This window comes from Lipotes vexillifer, unplaced genomic scaffold, assembly GCF_000442215.2.
Source record: "Lipotes vexillifer unplaced genomic scaffold, Lipotes_vexillifer_v1.1 scaffold241, whole genome shotgun sequence".
In the NCBI taxonomy this organism is placed as follows: Eukaryota; Metazoa; Chordata; class Mammalia; order Artiodactyla; family Lipotidae; genus Lipotes; species Lipotes vexillifer.
In genome coordinates this window covers 2,969,156-2,990,105 of record NW_006784922.1, presented here as the reverse complement: position 1 = coordinate 2,990,105, position 20,950 = coordinate 2,969,156, and the positions used below count along the sequence as shown (strand labels likewise).

The 20,950-nt window shown below is 41.4% G+C and overlaps 1 non-coding gene across 1 annotated transcript; it reads left to right on the top strand.

Annotated features, from left to right (window-relative positions):
* The first annotated feature begins 13,095 nt into the window (after positions 1-13,095).
* TRNAE-CUC (transfer RNA glutamic acid (anticodon CUC)) lies at positions 13,096-13,166 on the top strand. The gene has a single exon. It is a non-coding gene; the product is annotated as a tRNA-Glu (tRNA).
* Positions 13,167-20,950: the final 7,784 nt, after the last annotated feature.

The following is a 20,950-nucleotide window of genomic DNA, read 5'->3' as shown; positions in this document are numbered from 1 at the left end:
ATATCATGAGATTCACTCCCCTAAGTGTACAATTCAATGATTTTTAGTAAATGTACTGAATTGTGTAACCCTCATCATAATCTAGTTTTAGAGCATTTTTATCACCCCAGTAAGACTTCTCATGCCCATTGATAATTAATCCCCATTCTCACCTCCAGCCGCAGACAACCACTGATCTACTTTTTGCCTCCTTAGAGTTGCCTTTTCTGGACATTTCATATAAATAGAATCATCCATATGTATATAATCATACAATATGTAGTCTTTGTGTCTGGCTTCTTTCATTTAACATGATGTTTTCGAGGTTTTATCCATATTGTAGCATGTATCAGTATTCCACTCCTCTTTATTGGTGAATAATATTCTCTTGTATGGATCTTGTAATTGTTTTTATTTTTATTTTATTTTATTTATTTATTTATTTATTTATTTATTTTTGGCCATGCTGTGCAGCTTGCGGGATCTTAGTTCCCCAACCAGGGACCGAACCCAGGCCCATGGTAGTGAAAGTTCCGAGCCCTAACCACTGGCCCACCAGGGAATTCCCCTGTAGTTGTTTTTAGACTTAAGTTTAGATGTCTCAAAGGTATAGCCACTTCTTACTGTGTATGCCAGATGTTACTATGAGTATGTATGGTAGACAGTACCCAAATACAGTCACCAACAATGTCTCCCCTCCCTGTACCCACTCCTTACATTGAGGGGTAGACTCTGTTTCCCCTCCTCCTCTCCCTAGAATCTGGGCTGGCCCTGTCACTTGTCCAATAGATGTAGCAGAAGAAACATCCTGGGACATCTAAGCCCAGTTAAGAGAACTGGCAGCTTCTGCTTCCCTCTCTGAGAAGCCAGGCATCATGCTGTAATGAAGTTAGGGCTAGACTACTGAATGATGAGACAGCACAAGGAGAGAGGCTTTCAACCACAAGAGGCCATCTCAGATTTTCCAGCCCCAGCCAAGCTCTCAGGTGAATGCAGCTGCATGAATGACTGCTGTTACATCATGTGGAGCTGAGAAAACACCCAGCTTAGCCCAGGCAACCCATACAATTAGAGATAATAAATGATTGTCATTTTAAGCCGCTCAGTTCTGGAGCCATTTTTAATGCAGCGAATCTCGGTTACCTAACCTAAACATAATGATTTAACCAAACTCTTTCTCTTCCATTTTAATTCTTATTGATTTTGCTCTTTTTGAGTTTGTATAGTTGTATTGTATTCTACAGAGATTTCTAATGGGCCTTGGCTTTAATATCACTTCCTGGCTATTTGTGGTACATGGAAGAGTTTTATGTCAGTCAACCTGCTTCCTGATATTCATGTGCTGAAATACTGAGACAAAAATTTTTAAATGCTCTGAAGAGAACCACCTGGAGAGCTTTATAAAAATGGATTCTCCAGGGCTTCCCTGGTGGCGCAGTGGTTAAGAATCCGCCTGCCAATACAGGGGACACAGGTTCGAGCCCTGGGCCGGGAGGATCCCACATGTCCCGGAGCAACTAAGCCCATGCGCCACAACTGCTAAGCCTGCTCTCTGGAGCCCGTGAGCCACAACTACTGAAACCCACACTCCTAGAGCCCGTGCTCTGCAACAAGAGAAGCCACCGCAATGAGAAGCCCAGGCACCGCAACGAAGGGTAGCCCCAACTCACCGCAACTAGAGAAAGCCTGAGCACAGCAACGAACACCCAATGCTGTCAAAAATAAAATAAATAAATAAATAAATAAATAAATAGATCTACTTTGGGGTTTTTTGTTGGTTTTTTTTTTTTTTTTTTTTTTTTTTTTTTGGTACACGGGCCTCTCACTGCTGTGGCCTCTCCCATTGTGGAGCAAGGCTCCAGACGCGCAGGCTCAGCGGCCATGGCTCACGGGGCCAGCCGCTCCGTGGCATGTGGGATCTTACCAACCCGTGTCCCCTGCATCGGCAGGCGGACTCTCAACCACTGCGCCACCAGGGAAGCCCAATAGATCTATTTTTAAAAAATGGAATCTCCATCCTCCTCTCCAGTCCCTCATTGTGATGGATAAGGAAACAGTTTCCAGCTGCTCCCATAACAGTGTACAAGTTAATTTAATAATCTTACCAGGAAAGCTATTTCAATAATTCAATTACTTCCTGAATTTTGATTAAGGGAAAATCAGCACGTTAAACACTGTGTATAAGGACACAAAATGTATCAAAATATAACCCTTACCCTCAAAAAGTCTAGACTCTGGTTGCAAAAAAAAAAAAAAAAATCATGTCAATATCAGATTAACATTAAATCAGCCTGCTCTCTAAGTTGCACAACTCTCAGGGGCACCATTCACAGACAAAATGATGTGGATGATGTCTCTTTGAAGCTGTTTAACAGACTGCACAGGAGACACAAAACTCAGTAATTGTTACATATAAATTATATCTCAATAAAATGAGGAAAGGGAATGCCCCCCTTCACCTGTGGAGAGCCATCTCTGCCCCCTCCCCATGAATTAAGTCCATGAGTTATTGCCTCAAAGCTGGCTAATCCGAGGACCATATCCTTCTGGCTGTCACTGAGTCCAAGCCCATACTACTCGCCACACAACAGGCCAATAAATCAAGAGTCGAGTTGTTGGGATAAGGAATAGCCACTTTGTTTGGAAAGCCAGCAGACCAAGAACACAGAGGACTAGTGTTCCAAAGAACCATCACACCTGAGTTAGAATTCAGGCTTCTTTTATACTATATAGTTGCCTTACAATGGTGTGTTAGTTTCTGCTGTATAACAAAGCGAATCAGTTATATATATATATATATATCCCCATATATCCTCCCTCTTGCGTCTCCCTCTCACCCTCCCTATCCCACCCCTCTAGGTGGTCACAAAGCACCAAGTTGATCTCCCTGTGCTATGGGGCTGCTTCCCACTAGCTATTTTACATTTGGTAGTATTTATAAGTCCATGCCACTCTCTCACTTCGTCCCAGCTTACCCTTCCCCCTCCCCGTGTCCTCAAGTCCATTCTCTACGTCTGCGTCTTTATTCCTGTCCTGCCCCTAGGTTCATCAGAACCTTTTTTTTTTTTTTTAGATTCCATATATATGTGTTAGCATACGGTATTTGTTTTTCTCTTTCTGACTTACTTCACTCTGTATGACAGACTCTACGTCCATCCACCTCACTACCAATAACTCAATTTTGTTTCTTTTTATGGCTGAGTAATATTCCATTGTATATATGTGCCACATCTTTATCCATTTCTCTGTCAATGGACAGTTAGGTTGCTTCCATGCCCTGGCAACTGTAAATAGTGCTGCAGTGAACACTGTGGTACATGACTCTTTTTGAATTATGGTTTTCTCAGGGTATATGCCCAGTAGTGGGATTGCTGGGTCGTATGGTAGTTCTATTTTTAGTTTTTTAAGGAAGCTCCATACTGTTCTCCATAGTGGCTGTATCAATTTACATTCCCACCGACAGTGCAAGAGTGTTCCCTTTGCTCCACACCCTCTCCAGCATTTATTGTTTGCAGACTTTCTACTGTTTTTTGTTTTGTTTGTTTTTGCAGTATGCAGGCCTCTCACTGTTGTGGCCTCTCCCGTTGCGGAGCACAGGCCCCGGACACGCAGGCCCAGTGGCCGTGACTCACGGGCACAGCCGCTCCGCGGCATGCAGGATCCTCCCCGACTGGGGCGCAAACCCGCGTCCCCTGCATCAGCAGGCGGACCCCCAACCACTGCGCCACCAGGGAAGCCCTCATTGTAGTTTTGATTTGCATTTCTCTAATGATTAGTGACAACAAGACAAATATTATTCTCTGTTCTGCAACTTTTTTTGTTGTTGTTGTTCTGCAACTTTTTATCTGTGTATGAATGGAAGAGAGTTATACCTTTAAAGGTCAGAGCCTTGAGAATGGGTTATCCTGTATATTTTAGGCTATAGGCAACATTCTTAACTTGTAGCAAAAGCAATAGAATACAAAGGTTAAAGTAAAAGAAACAGAACCAATGTGGAGTCAGATCTGTTCTTCCCTATTACATGGTCACAGTGACTGGCTAAGGAATGGACAGGTGATGCAATGAGAGCCAGTGAGACACAATGTCTAGACTTTTACTGGGACTGTGAGAAAGAGAAACTCTCTTTTGGCCACCTGGATTTAGACTGAGAGTATAAGCTTAGAGCTGTTAACAGCCATCTTGCCACCTCACAGGGAAACCCCATCTGAGAAGAAAACAATATATTAGAGAAAACAAACTGGGAACTGTCAAGAGAAATTGGACCCTTGACATTGGATGTCATCAACTGAACATTGGTATGTTGGTAAATTGGATGTTATCAACTGAACATCTCTTTCAAGACACACTTAAAGCTAGTTCCTGTTCTGGACTTCTCTTTCTTTTTTTCTTTATTAATTTTTATTGGAGTATAGTTGCTTTACTGGACTTTTCAATTCTGTGAGCCAAAACACACTCACACACACACACACACACACACACACACAAAGACATACCTTTTACTGTTTAAGCCAGTTTAAGTTGGATTTTCTGTCACTTATAACATATCCTTTTTATTTATTTATTTATTTATTTTTGGCTACATTGGGTCTTCATTGCTGCACATGGGCTTTCTCTAGTTGTGGCGAGCGGGGGCTACTCTTCGTTGTGGTGTGTGGGCTTCTCATCGCAGTGGCTTCTCTTGTTGCAGAGCACAGGCTCTAGGAGCGTGGTCTTCAGTAGTTGTGGCATGCAGGCTCAGTAATTGTGGCTCACGGGCTTAGTTGCTCCATGGCATGTGGGAACTTCCTGGACCAGGGCTCAAACCCATGTCCCCTGTGCTGGCAGGCAGATTCTTAACCACTGCACCACCAAGGAAGTTCCTAATACATCTTTCTTAGAAGCATGTTTTTCACCAGTAAAAGGAGGATAATACTTGCTACTGGGCTTTGGTGGGGTCTGAGTATTTTGGAAAGCATAAAGCCTATTCACCTATAAGGTATTATTCCTAATTCCTCTTTTCTGCTCCTGCCTGAGTTCCTCACATACTAATACTTTTGAACATAAAACATAATGCTATATCAAAAGAACATTTTCATTACTGAATATGCCTGTTCTCTGTTCAGGGACTTCTGATTCCATCTGTTCCACGGAATTTTTCATATCATAGAATTCTTTGAAACCAGATCAGCAAAGTTCTTTTTCAATGAACCGTTTGTTCCCTAGGTCATGAAAATAGCTTCTGCAAATAAGATCCTATGTTAAAAATGATGTTTCTGAAAACATTTTACCTGTGATATATGCCAACACGCTTTAGATATGAAATTGCCTAGTAACTTTGTTGCTGATGTTTAGTAAATTTTCATTACTGCTAATTAGTTAAAGTCTAAAGTCTGTTTCTGGTTTCTTGATCTTGGGACGTGCTGCTCAAAAAAGACACAGCCATGTGGGAAACTGACAATGAAAGCCCTTTGGTCTTTATTCAAACAGCAGATTTTCTTTTCAATAATCAACTGCTCATTTTACTTTTGTACTTCTCTTTTTCCCTCATTTCTGCTTCTCCTTCTTTTCCATGACTCTTAATCCAGCTTTGAAATTTGATTCTTTGATTTGATCCGTCTGCAATATTTATTCCTCAAAGCCATCATCAGTGCCTTTGCAGAAATTCATCTGATGCCTGTGAACATTAGAAGACAAGGAGATATTAGATGACAGGGAGATTTTAAAAATTAGCAAATAGAAACAATATTTTGGTATGTGAATTCTATCTCAATAAAGCTGTTTATTAAAAAGGAAAAAAAAAAAAGCAATGAGTTAATACTGACCCTGTCCCCCAAAGAACCAATACACAATCACATACTGTTTCTCCCCAGAAGAAAACTGTGTCTGGGGTTCACCAGCATAAAGGATGGTGACATTCTTCTCTCGGTATCCAAATAAAACCCAGCAAACCCTCCTTCAAGTGTTACCAGTGAGGCATGTGGACTCACAGTGAGTGGATTGAAATGATAAAGGCATTTCATCTACCATGATTTAAATGTGCCCTTTAAAGACTAAAATCAATTCCACTGTCCCTCTTTATACTCTGGTGGTACCTGTGTATGTATATACAGCAAACCAGCCATTAGGAAAGAAGCTTTGCATCTTTCCACATAATCCAACATGATGGCAAAATATGATGTGGTAATTAAATCAAAACCTTACATAAGAAAAAAATATCTATGGACTGGATATATTCAAAGCTACCTTCTTTTTCATTTTATTTCCCATTTTTTATGTTTTATCCCACTTTGCCAGTATTCTCTCCTTGTAATTCATTCTCTAGCTAGGCTGAACTTACTGTTACTTAGAATGGCAGATATGACAGTAAAACGATGATGTCACCCTTTAGCCAAATTGCACTATTATTACAGAATCCCTTATACTCTCAGTCATTTATCTCTGCCAACATGCTCCACGGGAAGGTTTTCCAGGGCAGATGTGAGCTCCCTTGGCAACAAAAGTGGTGGAGAGTGCACATTCATTTTAAAATCCTGAGAGGTAGAATTTAGTAAATCTTGAGATTTGGGAAATATATTGTGAAGAGGAGGCATCTAATGGCCTTAAATCTGTCCTGATTGAAAACCTCAAAGAATCTTGAGTTTGAAACAATCCCCCAATTTTTTCTCCTTATAGAAATATTTTCATCTAAAAGCATGCTTTTGACCCATGAAAATATTGTGCAGACTAGTCTCTTTTGTAAATATATGCATAGATGCTAAGAAATGATTTTACATTTTAGTTGTCATTTGATTAGGAGTTGGGCAAAAATTAGTAAAGGATAACTATGCAAGGTTCCATCAAGTGCACAAAAACAGCTCAAGATCAAATGCAGGCATCAGAGATAAAGGAAGGGCTTTTTGAAGAGGAAAGCAAGCAATCAGAGAAACGGCATAAAACAGAAAAAACAACCCAGGAAATGAGAGTAAAAAGAGAACCCAGAATAAATTGGGTTCATTTGAGGGATACTTTCCCCCATATCTGCTCTTCCTCTTTTCTTCCCCAATTCTTTGGAGTGCTAGGTTACTTTTTAAAATACATTTTCTGTTTCCTCTTATCTTATTAAAATATAATACACACACACAGCAAAAATTCCAATAGTATCAATACAAAAAGGGATACAAGGAATGGGAAATCTCTCTCCCATTCCTGACCCCAGCTCCCTAGTATCTGCCTCTCTGTCACCTCGAGAAGGCAAATACTGTTACCCCCTTCCTGAACCTCTTTATTTGTGTGTGTACCATGGACCCCTTAGCTCTCTGCTGAAAACTATGGATGCCCTTCTCAGAATAATGTTTGAAAGTAGGTAAAATGAAGTACAGAGGATTATAAAGGAAACCAATTACAATGAAATATGATTCTACCCAGGAACGCCTTAGGGATCCCTGGGCTCTAGGATAAGAGCCTCTGCTCTTATGGTTCTTGTGCATGTGCAATCATGTATATGTCCGTATCTATCCTTTCCCACAAATGGCATCAGGCCTTCTGCAGTGGGTGCTGCTGGAGCTCTGCCCAGATCCCCTGTACAACCAGTGCATCCATCTTCCGGCTGCTGTGAGTGTTGGTGGTTAATGGTTCACGGCTGCCCCCTTCTACAGGGAATCGTCCTCCCCATGCCCACACTGTGGCATGCCCAGCCAACACTGGGGTACCAATTGTTGGCTGACTCCTAGTGCAATTCAAGCTCCAAAGCTCCACGTGGGATCAGGCTAAAGATGATATCCATTAAGACCATCCCCTTAGGGCTTCCCTGGTGGTGCAGTGGTTAAGAATCCACCTGCCAATGCAGGAGACACGGGTTCGAGCCCTGGTCCGGGAAGATCCCACGTGCTGCAGAGCAACTAAGCCTGTGCACCACAACTACTGAGCCTGCATTCTAGAGCCCACAAGCCACAACTACTGAGCCCATGTGCCACAACTACTGAAGCCCACTTGCCTAGAGCCCATGATCCACAACAAGAGAAGCCACCACAATAAGAAGCCTGCGCACCGCAACGAAAAGTAGCCCCTGCTCGCCGCAACTAGAGAAAACCCATGCGCAGCAACAAAGACCCAATGCAGCCAAAAATAAATTTATTTATTTGTTTGCTTGTTTGTTTGTTTTAAAAAAGACCATCCCCTTAGTTTTATCCCCTGCACTACACCATCCCTCGTGCCCCTGGGAGCAATCCCCCCTAAAAGCCCAGGAATCCCTGTCTCAGTCTCTGCTTTCAGAAATCCTGACTCAAGGCACTCACTCACCGTCCCTTACCTTGACTTTTCTATTTATCGATTTTTTGCTTTTTTTAAATATATATATATATATATATATATTTGTTTGTTTGTTTATTTGGCTGTGCACTCGAGATCTTCGTTGCAGTGTGTGGGATCTAGTTCCCTGACCAGGGATGAAACACGGGCCCCCTGCATTGGAAGCATGAAGTCTTAACTACTGGACCACCAGGGAAGTCTCATATGGATTTTTTTTTCCATATCGATTTTTTTGAAAGACATTCTGTATCAGTATACATGGATCTGTACACATGGATTCTTTTAACAGCCACATACTAATCCATTCAATGGATTTACCATAATTAATTTAGCATATTTCCAGCACAGTCATTTCCAATAGTTCCTCTCCGAGAACTTAAAAATCTAATTTTTACATGTTTAAATGTAGTTACTGACTTACCACATTTTAAGCACAAACGGTCCACGACTTAGGATTTTTCAACTTTACGATGGTGAGCAAGAGATACACGATTCAGTAGAAATTGTATTGGGAGTTTTCAATTTTGATCTTTTCTGGGGCTAGAGATATATGGCCCAATGCTCTCTAGTGATGCTGGGCAGCGGCAGCAAGCTCAGTGCCCAGTCAGCCCCTGATCACAATCAATACACTTACAACCATGCTGTACCCATAAACCCATTCTGTTTTTCACTTTCAGTGCAGTATTCAATAAATTACATGAGATATTTAACACTTTATTATAAGAGAGATTAGAAGATTTTGCCCGACTATAGGCTAATGTTAAGTGTTCTGAGCACCTTTGAGGTAGTCTAGGCTAAGCTGTGCTGTTGAAAATGCATTTCAACAAATGATATTTTCAACATAACCCCATTGTAAGTTGAGGAAGATCCATATCTAGTTGTTGAGGAGTCTTTCTTCGACTTCATTAGCCACAAAACTTTAGAACCTTGCTATCTTTTTGGAAGAAAGCGTTATTCTCAAAGCAATTTATATTTCAATTCGACAAACTGTAGAGACTCCGTTAGCTCCTAACCCTTGCATCTCTCAACGTCCCCCTAACACAGCACCAGCCTCTAGCACCAGATCAAGGAACACTCTCCGTTCTAAACAGGAGAAAAAACAGGCCCCGCAAATGCGTCACTTGGACCCGCGAATCTGGACCTCAGTGCTTACCTCCCCACCAGCAAGAGGAGTAGATGCTTCTCTGGAATCTGGTAAGAAACTGCTGGATCCCCGTGCTCTCACACACCACCCCACCAAGGAACCTGTTCCCAAGGACAGCACCGCCTAATCTCCCAGGGGGAAGAGAAGCGGTTCCTCTCTGCCCCTCCCATTGAAAGGTGGTTCCCCTCCCCCCCTCCCAGGGTAGCACTTGGGGGCGTTTATTTGAGGCTGACCCTCACCTTTCAAACAGCCTTCCCATGTGTAGGAATTTCCCCCAGTGTAAATTCCCCTTCCCCAGGACAGAAACCAGAACTCACCCTTCCTGTCCAGCAGCTGCTCATAGTGTGCAGGATGATAAACCCAGAATAGGGCAACGCAAGGAAGCAGGCGCTGCTCAAAATGCTAGTTCTGAGCAGAATGGAAGAGAGCCCTGAAGATCCCCAGGTGGGCAGTGGCAGCAGGGTCTCTGCTGGGTTCGTTCCATGGGGTAAGTTCTGTTGCTCACGTCTAAGAATTAAGACTGATAATTTAATTCACGTTTATTTTTCTTTCCCTCAGAGGCTCCCCTCTCCTCCAACCATGAAAAGATGCTTGATTTCACTCAAAATCAGAGAAATGCAAAACAAATCAAGGGAAATACTGTTTTCTACCTACCAGATTGACAAAGATGAAAAAGTTCAATGAACTATCGATACCTTGGTATGAACATGGGAAAACGTGCTGCCAGTGGGAGAATAAACTAGTACAACCTTTACAAAGAGAACTGGGCTATGAGCTATCAAGTGTGAATGCAAAACCCCTGACCCAGCAATGTCACCAACAGGAATTTATCTAATAGAGGCAAGCAAACTTTTTCTTTAAAGGAACAGGTAGTGAGTAATTTAGGCCTCCAGGCCAGGTATCACTGCTGCAATTACTCAGCTCTGCTGCTGTAGTCTGAAAGCAGCCAACAAACATTATGTAAGCAAGTGGGCATGGCTGTGTTGCAATAAAACTTTATTTAAAAAAACAAATGGCACATTGAATTTGGCCCGCAGGTTATAGATTGCCAAGCCCTGCTAGGTACCCTTGAACAAAAAACAAAAACATATATACTGTATTCATAGCAATAGCCTAAGAATGGAAACCACCTTGATGTCCACCAAGGACTAGATAAGTAAATTATAGCACAGCCATTCAACAGAATACTTGCAGCCACTAAAAAGAAGGAGGCAGCTCTATGTGCACTGATAAGGATTAATATCCAAAATTTATCAGATTTTTTAATAAATTAAAACAAAACTTTTTTTACAATTCTTTGCATTGGGTTTATTGGATAACACCATACTGAATATCTTTAATCCCAGAATCTGCTTATTCTTTTTTTTAATTGAAATATAGTTGCTGTACAATATTATACAAGTCACAGGTGTACAATATAGTGATTCACAATTTTTAAAGGTTATACTCCATTTATAGTTATTATAAAATATTGGCTATATTCCCCATGTTGTACAATATATCCTTGTTACTTATTTTATACCTAATAGTTTGTACCTCTTACTCCCCTACCCCCATGTTGCACTTCCCCTTCAAATTTTTTAAAATGCAAGGTGGAGAGCAGGGTAGAATATAATTCCATTTTTTGTAAAAATTATATATATAATTAATATTTACACATATATATATATTTGCTTATCCAGGCATAGCACATATCTGATGGACATAAATGAGACTGGGGAGGGAAACTAGATGGCTGGGGGACAGAAGCATGAGGGAGACCATTTTTTACTGTATGCCCTTTTGTGCCCTTTGAATTTTATACCATGTGCTTTACCAATAAAGAACAAATAAATGCAATTTAACTTTTTTTAATGCATATACTTTTTTAGTAGAGTTCTGGATCACCAAGTATAAACAGGAAAATAAAGCAGGGCTCTGGACAGCAGACCTAGCTATTTCCCAAGTCCCCTCCCGTGCCCAGAGGCTGCATGGTGTCCATCAAAGAGCATCACAGAGGGAATCAGGAGACTTGGCTTCAAGTCCAGCCTCTGTTACCAACCCTCTGTGCTGCCCTGGATCAGTCACTTCATCTCTCTGATCATCCCTTTCCTCTTTGGTAAAATGGAGGCAATGGTACTTTTGAGCTATGTGATATAAAATAATGTTATTGTTATTGGGGAAATCTATTAATGTCTCTGGGTCTCTTTCCTAATCTGCAAAATCAGAAAGTTGGATAAAATGAGACTTTAACTCTCAAATACATTATTCTGTTAATAAACAAAGTTGTCATTTACAAGAATTCAGGCAGGGTCATGAGCTTGGCAAACAAATGAGGATCTCTTTTTGCTTATCTCAAGAGAGTAACCTCCAAGTCCAAAAAGAAAATAAGATATATGTTTACACTTAGAGATCCAGGAGGTGGGAAAGGGCTGCCTTCTTCCAAGGATATCACCTCTTCTTTCCTTGGCCCAGCTAACCCAGCGGTTGCCAGCCAGGCAGCTTCACTATTTTTTTTGTTTTTTTTTTTTAAGCTGCCACTGGATACAGAACAAGCTCTGTTGGAAAAAAAAAAAAATTAGGAAATGTCACTCACAAAGAGGGATGGATACATTAACAATGTCAAATAATAGACTCATGAGGGCTGACAAAGAAATGGAGGGGCCATGCAGGGAGGGCCCCCTGCCCCATCCTGACTTCTTGCGTTTTCTAAGAGCTATCATTTGTATTGTTTCAGGAACTCCAGGGAAATGACAGGGTGGTGATAAGGAAGAGCAGCTTTGCAGTATCCTCCTATTTCTGAGAATTTCTGGTTATTGTTAAACAAAAGTTTGGAGAAGTTAAACTGACAGGAAATAACACACGTGTTGAGTTCTAAGGTGGCAAATGTTGTGAAATCCGTCTTCAGAAAAGTTCAGCTGGACGAGAGTGTGCTGATGTGATAAGGAGCAGAGCTCCCGACACCATCTCAGCTGCTGGAAGACTCTTTTCCTGTCCTTCCTCATTTCCGTGGGCTTGGGATAACCACCCAGCCACTCTGAAAAGAATGTTGCAAAGGCTCTTCATGTCCCTGGCTTCAAAGAACGTTTTACTCCTGAATAAACCACGTTTGTCCTCTCAGTCTTAGAACGAAGGCAGCCAACCCAATCTCAGACATTTTAACAAATCACAGACTCTCCCTGGACATGCAGAGAGCATGGTGGGGATACACATTCAAAAATGATGGGCTGAGACATGAGAGAAGGGATGTGGGCCTCAAAGCTGCTGAGGAAAAAGAGGGTGGGATTTCAAATGTGAATTAAAGGATTACACTTTCTCTATGAGAGGTGGGAGGAAATAGTTATTACCTAAATGATGCAGGACATAAGGGTTTGCTAAAAAATTTTGGTGGACTATGGGACAAGCAGAAATAGGATGGAACAAATGAACTGATCTATCAAACAGAAACAGACTCACAGACATAGAGAATGGACTTGTGGTTGCCAAGGGGGAGGGTGTGGGGGAGGGATGGACTGGGAGTTTAGGTTAGTAGATGCAAAAACTCTTACATATAGAATGGATAAACAGCAAGGTCCTACTGTATAGCACAGGAAACTATATTCAATATCCTGGGATAAACCATAATGGAAAAGAATGTATAAAAGAATGTATATGTGTGTATAACTGAGTCACTTTGGTGTACAGCAGATATTAACACAATATTGTAAATCAACTATACTTCTGAGAATTCCCTGATGGTCCAGAGGTTAGGACTCAGCACTCTCATTGCTGCGGCCCGGGTTCGATCCCTGGTAGGGATCCCACAAGCTACACTGCACAACCAAATTTAAAAACAAAAACAAAAACAAAAACAAAACTATACTTCAATAAAAAATAATTAAATAATTTTCTAAAAAAATTTTTAAAAGGAGATCAGCAAGCGAGGAGGAAGGGGGACTTCTCTGGTGGCACAGTGGTTAAGAATCCTCCTGCCAATGCAGGGGACATAGGTTTGATCCCCGGTCCAGGAAGATGCTGCAGAGCAACTAAGCCCATGCACCACAACTACTGAGCCCGTGCTCTAGAGCCCACGAGCCATAACTACTGAGCCCGCGTGCTACAACTACTGAAGCCCATGCGCCTAGAGCCCGTGCTCTGCAACAAGGGAAGCCACCGCAATGAAAAGCCCACGCTCCGCAACGAAGAGTAGCCCCTGCTCACCGCAACTAGAGAAAGCCCACGTGCAGCAACGGAGACCCAAAGGAGCCAAAAATAAATAAATTAAATTAAATTAAATTAAAAAGAGAGAAGGAAGGGTGGGAGGGAAGGATGGAAGGAAAGAAGATAGATATATACCTATGCTCAGAAAATGTACTAGATAGAAATATATCAATGTATTAATAACAGGGAGTGAAACTATGGGAGATTTTTTCTACTTATGGGTTATCTGTGTTTTTTACAATGACCATACATTAGTTTCTGTTCATTTGTAGGTAATGATATCATGCAAATGAGAACTATTTATTTCTGGTGAACCAATTATATTTACAAGTACTTTAAATAGTTTTCATGGAGTTCAAAAAAATAGAAAGGAAGAAAGAAATAAGATGAAAAAGAAAAAAGAAATCAGAGTTTGGAGCAGAGAAAGGTTTGTTGCAAAGCCCAAGCAAGGAGAACAGGTGGCTGTGGATTTGTCATTTAGCTGATGTATTACAATGAGCGTATAATGAGGCTGAAGGTCTATGGGAAGTGGAATCTTCCACTCTCTTGGGCCTAGTTGGTTCTAACCAGTTTTTATAATATTCTCAACAGCTGTGTCATTCTTTTAATGGTTATGCCCTGCCCTCTTCTTTTCTGTCTCATAGGGGATCCGTAAGAGACAGAAGCAGTAGAGCTGCCACAATCCCCAAAGGAATAATGGGAAGGAGAGCTTGCCTGAAGCTAGAAATGTTACCAAACTCAGGTTCAGCTGCTCAACACTTGAAAGCCAAGTGTTGGTTGGAAAGAAAAGGAAAGGTCACCTTATTGAGGAGGCCAGCAGCCTGCAGACAAGGTGGATTCATGTCCAAAAACCAACTCAGAAGATTCTGCTTGACCAAGAAAGTTTTGTAAAGGGAAGTCAATCATTTGGGGAGGGGTCAGAGTCTTCCTCTGTGTGCAGACTTTCTTCTGATTGGTTGGTGGTGAGGTAATAGGGCGGTGTTCCAGGAATCTTGTGCTCAGGGTGAAGTTGCCATCCTCCATCTGAGTGGCGGCCTTAGTTCCTGCAGACCTCAAAGGTATTGTTTATGTATCTTCTTTGAGGAAGAACTAGAATGCTGCCCCAAGGCTGCACTATTGTTTTTTGATTGTTCCTTCTTTGTTTCTGCATTCTCTTCCCTGATAAGCAAATTTGAATCGCCCTTTGGAACTCAAGGAAGGTCAAGAAAGGTGAATGAAGCCTATTTCCTACAAAGAAGAAACAGGAGGACATGGAAAGGATTTGTACCCAGGAGGGCCCCACAGGGTCCTGCTCCATTTCAGAAAGAGAGAGAGTTGTACAGAGCGGGCCACCTAGACAAGAGCAATGACATTCTGCTGAGGGACACAGTGGCCTCTGGCAACCTCACGGGAAGAAAATGAATGCCCTGACCCCATGTACCTCTCTCCCTCCCTCCCATCTCCTGAAGAAAGCCAGAAAACATAGCCGTCGTTGATGTAATCCATGCAGGACAACCTCACAGGGCAGGGACCAGTATGGAGAAAGATGGAAAACAGATCTAAAGGGGCACAATGAAGAAATTCAACCCCCCTTTGCCCAGCCAAACAACTTCAGATTCTATCCCATGTGTAGGAAAGGCAGATAATTTAAGAAAAAGCTATAAGGAATTTTGAAACATGTTTCTTCCTGAATGTGAGTTTAAATCATGAGTTGCTAAGCCAAAATCTCCACTCTAAACCCTACAAAGCATAGATTACAATAATGCCAACCCAATAAAAAGCCATTTAATAAAGATCAGAAATGTTGAATAACTCAGTTCTTTGTAAACCCGAGTGCCCTACTATAAACTTTCAAATGTTACAGATGACATTTTGAGATTATACAGGAGTTATAAGAACAAGGCAAGTAAAGGAATGATAATAGGGGCAGATACATAGTTCATGGAACATTTCTTCTATTTTCCATCTTCCATCTCTGACAAGGAGAAAGATTATTGGACAAAAAACAGTAGGACAAGCATTCAGATGAGAGACCTAAAAATCCAAACTGGTAGAGAGATTCCAAGACAGCACCTGGATTCACTGCCTCAGTGTAAACCTTCTGGTACTAACAAACTACATCCCAGCCTACTACTGGAAGAACTTGGCAATAAAATGAGCTACTGTTTGTTATCTCAAAAGAATCTTAGAAACTGGGTCAGGGATGGATGACACAATTCTCAGACAGGTTATCAAACACAATTTTGAACACAGAGAGAGGAATGGAGAGCACTTAAACATGCCTAGGAGTCAGGAAGGACAAGTCAAGATTTAATAAGTTCACAGCACTTCCTTTCTTTTTTTTTTTTTTTTTTTGCTGTACCCGGGCCTCTCACTGTTGTGGCCTCTCCCATTGCGGAACACAGGCTCCAGACGCGCAGGCTCGGCGGCTATGGCTCACGGGCCCAGCCGCTCTGCGGCATGTGGGGTCTTCCCAGACCGGGGCACGAACCCGTGTCCCCTGCATCGGCAGGCGGACTCTCAACCACTGCGCCACCAGGGAAGCCCAGCACTTCCTTTCTTATCCATACTCTGCCAGATTAGTAAATCAGAGAAAGCTGTCGACACTCTGCTTTATCATTTGAGCTCAGCATTTGACAGAGACCCTCACCTGTGAACAAGATGGAGGAATGTGGCCCAGAGATCACAAAGACAGATGCTAATTATGAATCAGTATCAGCCCAGAGTCTGCGGTACCGCGGAATTCTGTCTTCAGCCTTGAACTGCTCACTGAGTAATAGCTGAGTGTACAGCTGACTTGCTTTTCTTCTTCGACAGCTGGAGAGGTAGCCAAATATCTTGAATGGAAGAGTGTGGACCCAAAGCCTATAACAAACCAAATTTAACAATAAAAATCTTAATTGGAATAAATGCAAAACCCTACACTTACATTTTTTGATGCATAAGAACAGAATCAGAAAAACATGACTAGGCTTCCAATTAAACACGGTGGTTTTACTTCTTGCTTTTATTTCTTCTCTCTTCCAGAAGCTACCAAAATGACAATAGATAATTTGTAATAAAATTAAAAATCACAAAAACAAAGAGAATTGGAGAGGAGAAATAGAGAAGAGGAGATGTAAGCAATAATTTGAAAGATGGAAAGCCAATAGTAACTGATTTGGCAAAACCCACCACCAAAGTGCTTGCAAAGAGGGATGCCAATGAGAATGAAGCCAGCTCATCTCTAAGAACCCTGAAAAGGCCTAGGACCAGGAGGCCCAGTACTGCAGAAGGAAGTGGTGAAGCCCAGAGTGGGAAGTAGAAGTATGTGAACACATGAATAGAATGACTGCTTCATGAGAGTGTGTTTCCAACCTCTGAAGAGGTTCGAGCAGAATTTAGACAACCACTAATCAAATATATTGTAAAAGTGCGAACTCCCTGGCAGTCCAGTGGTTAGGACTCTGCGCTCTCACTGTCGAGGGCCTGGGTTCAATCCCTGGTTGGGGAACTAAGATCCCCCAAGCTGCACTGTGTGGCCAAAGAGATATATATATTCTTTCTTTTTTTCTTTCATCTTTTTTTTTTTTTTGATTCAAGCTTTGGGTAGAACTTGCCTCGAATGACCTTTAAGTCCCATCACCTCTGAAATCCTGTGATTCTAATCCTGTGTAGACAGGATTCCGACAGATTTGGTAACTTCTGCATGTAGTTCCTGTAAGAATCCTAGAGGTGGCACTGTGGCATAAAAAAAGACTAAGCAATGGCTACTACCCGATTCTCCTGGGCTTATACTATTGTCTATGGTAACAAGTAATAACTAGAATGTTTCTGAATTTTAAAAAATCAGAAGCCTGAACTCATAGGTTCAGAACACCTAGGTACAATAGTTGTAGTGACGCATGAACCTTTGTGTGCATTAGTTTGTCACCCTTCTCAGCTCCAACCTTCTGCCTTATTCATATCTCAGCTGTGACACTTCTCTTCACCATATTTGTCATTCTAGGACAGCGAAACAAGTCATACGCCAAAGCAACTGCCACTTCTCATCCCAAGTGTCCTGCCTCATTATGTGTACCCTTTACCTCAGGGTTCCTGGGAGTGTGGGGCTCTACAAGCTTTATCTCCCTTGATTTAAAAATAAGAAAAACAAAACAAAAACCTTATTTTTTCAGTACAAGTTTAGGCCAGTATCTCAGATATGATTGTCTCTGATCCTCTTCCAATTTCCACAGCTAATGATTTATGCTCCACTTCTTAAAAGCTAATTACTTAATATCTAGCTCTTCCTGACAAATTTTGTCACTCGTCAAAACTATAAAGTTTGGTTTATTTCTTTTATCTGCTTCAGATTTATAAAGTCCATGGGGAATTTCTGCTACTCACCAAGGAATATCTCCATCAACTCCATATCCAGATTCAGAAAACTCTGCTCCTACATTCACATCTCAATTCCACGAAAACTTAACATTTGAAATCTATAAAACTGTCAAATCCACTAACTTTTGGCATAACTGGCCTCTTCCAACCCACTGATGGGGGAGGGGGAAGGTTAAATGCCGTTAGTCCAACCAAAAACCCAGACTGCCTTTTTTTAATGTTAGGTCTAGTCTAGCTGATAAAAAATTGTGAGTTGAGTGGAAAAAAAAAAAAAAATCCATACTTAGTTTTTGTTATCTTCACTAGTTTGTTGTATTTTTTAGATTCCACATATAAGGGCTGGGGTAGGGGATTAAGAGGTACAAACTATTGTGCAAAAAATAAGCTACAACATGAGAAATATACCCAATATTTTATAATAACTATAAATGTAGTATAACCTTTAAAAACAATCACTATATTGTATACCTGTAAATTATATAATATTGTACACCAAATATATTTCAATTAATAAAAAAGATATGTGATCACCAAATGCAAAAAAAAAAAAAACACATACTCATTCTTTTAGTGACTAAATTTTCAATGATAATGGCATCCTTGCCCCTTATTCCAAGTATGTGTCCTAACTGCCTTGGTCCTTTATAGGGTCAGGCCCTCAATATCTGATTGACTTCGGTTGTTTGCTTTCTCGTGTCCTTTCTACTAATTTGATCTGAACCAAAGAATATGATGTAGTAGCTCACAACATTTTCCAAGTGTCCTAATTCTTATACCAACTTTCTAGACTTGATCTTTCTCTCCTTCTCTAGAGAGAACAGAAATAATTTATGTCCTATTTAGAGCAATTAGTAAGCACTTACAGAAACATCATTGAATTGTTTGTCTCACAAAAGGAAGGGTAGCACCTGGCTAGTTAGTCCTCCAACTAAATCATTTCTATGGTTTCAAAAATATCCTTAGCGTTGCCAACATCATTTGTGCAAGTGAGTACCCATTCCACCTCCATATCACAAAATGGAAAACTTTCAAAGGAGTACTATGCATTGGGTCATACACGTTTGTTTTAAATTTCTTACCATGTTCATAGTACATACTTAAACCCTTAAGTGGCTTACAAAAGAGGAATGCTCTAGTGATCCTTGTAATCTACTGCTATGAGGCAAATTACAGAGTGTGTTGAAAAGCGAAGAATTTAAACTTTGTAGATTCAGATTCAAATTCAGCCTTCGAGCCCCCATTTGAGCCAAATTCATTAATGCTGTGTTAAAACTGTGTGCTGGGAGACCCTAAGGATGAAACAAACCAGTGTCTCTGTGCGTAATTCATGCATTTTAAATATAGCTGTGGTGCTGAGCCAATGAGAGTCTGTCACAACTCAGCCAAGGAAAAGCCACTATACTTCAAACTCCCAGTTTGGGCTTTTTGTTTATAACAGCCTCTCCCAGCTTTCCCTCTCCTCTATAAGAGAGTTCCCTCTCCTTTGCTTTAGGGGACTTGCACATGGTCCACCATAGCTGTGTGTCCTGAATTGCAATTCTTTTCTGCTTCTGAATAAATCCATTTTGTTGGTTAAATAAATAAATAAATAAATAAATATAGCTGTGGCTTGCGTCACACCAGGATGAGGGAGAAGCTTCTAAAGCTGATGAAAAAGCTGCTCAAGGAAACATAAAACGTCTCAGTTTCAAAGGCAAAAAAAAAAAAAAATCAACAACTTGAGCCTATACTTGCTTCAAGAAAATCTGCAGTGAAAATTAAAACAAACAAAAACAGCTTAACAGATGCTCCAGAATTAGTTTTTCATTAGGGCACATGGAGGGTCGTTAGGTCTCTCTAAAAGTCTACTCAAAAAGGCCTACAAAGATTTCCCCAACTCGTGACTGTTCTGGTGTTTGTCTCCTGAAGTTTATAGTAAAAATAAGGCTAGAAGTATGAAGATAAGAACTTTGACTAGGGTTCTATGAGATCATATCACGTGAAGTGTAATTTTATATAGTATTTTATTGTGTTGGCCTGCTTGGTCAATTTATAAACAATTTGGAAAGCTTAATACTGTACAAATACATTTCTTTGGGTCACTTCTCTAAAAAGAAATCAAGCCCCAAAGTAAGAATATCATCTCCCTATTTTACTTTTGTTTCTATGAGAAGCCAAGATTCAGCTTGCTTCACTTCCATTTCCATGTTCACACCCATCACAGGAAGGATTTGACTGGGCTTCTCTGGTGGCCCAGTGGTTGAGAATCTGCCTCCCAATGCAGGGGACACGGGTTCGATCCCTGGTCTGCGAAGATCTCACATGCCATGGAGCAACTAAGCCCACGCGCCACAACTACTGAGCCTGTGCTCTAGAGCCCGTGAGCCACAACTACTGAGCCCACGTGCCACAACCAGAGAAGCCACTGCAGTGAGAAGCCTGCACCGCAAAGAAGAGTAGCCCCCTTTCTCTGCAACTAGAGGAAGCCCACGCGCAGCAACAAAGACCCAACACAGCCAAAAATAAATAAATAATTTTTTTTTTTTTTACAAAAAGAAGGATTTGACTTATGAATTGTGCATAAAGTTAAAACATACAAAGAGTGCCAGAAGGCCTGTGTGTGTCAAGGCAACTTCGAGTGCTAGGGGATTTACTGCATGTTACACACGGGATTAAGAAAAACAGGAATCTGGGCTACAATGGCCAGGCATCATGGGGCCCCGATGAGCAGGACAGCAGGTGCTACAGGGCATGGGAGGCAGTTCTCAGAACTAAAAGGCACCAATACAGCAGCAGTGACGAGGGCCCCAGGTTGCCAGGCTGACTCCTGGGCAGCTGTGTTCACTGACTCTCCAACCTTACAGTGACTCAGCAACTCTCTTTCTCCATTTGTCCAGCTTAACTGCTATCATCCAACCACCTCACTCTAAATATCTTTTCTCTACCTCGTGGCTTACATTACTCACGGCTTCTGCTGGTTCACGGTTCTACGTCCTCTTGGCATCTACGTATTGCCCTCCATGGTTGGGGGGAACCCAGATCTGCTTCTGTTACCAATTGCTT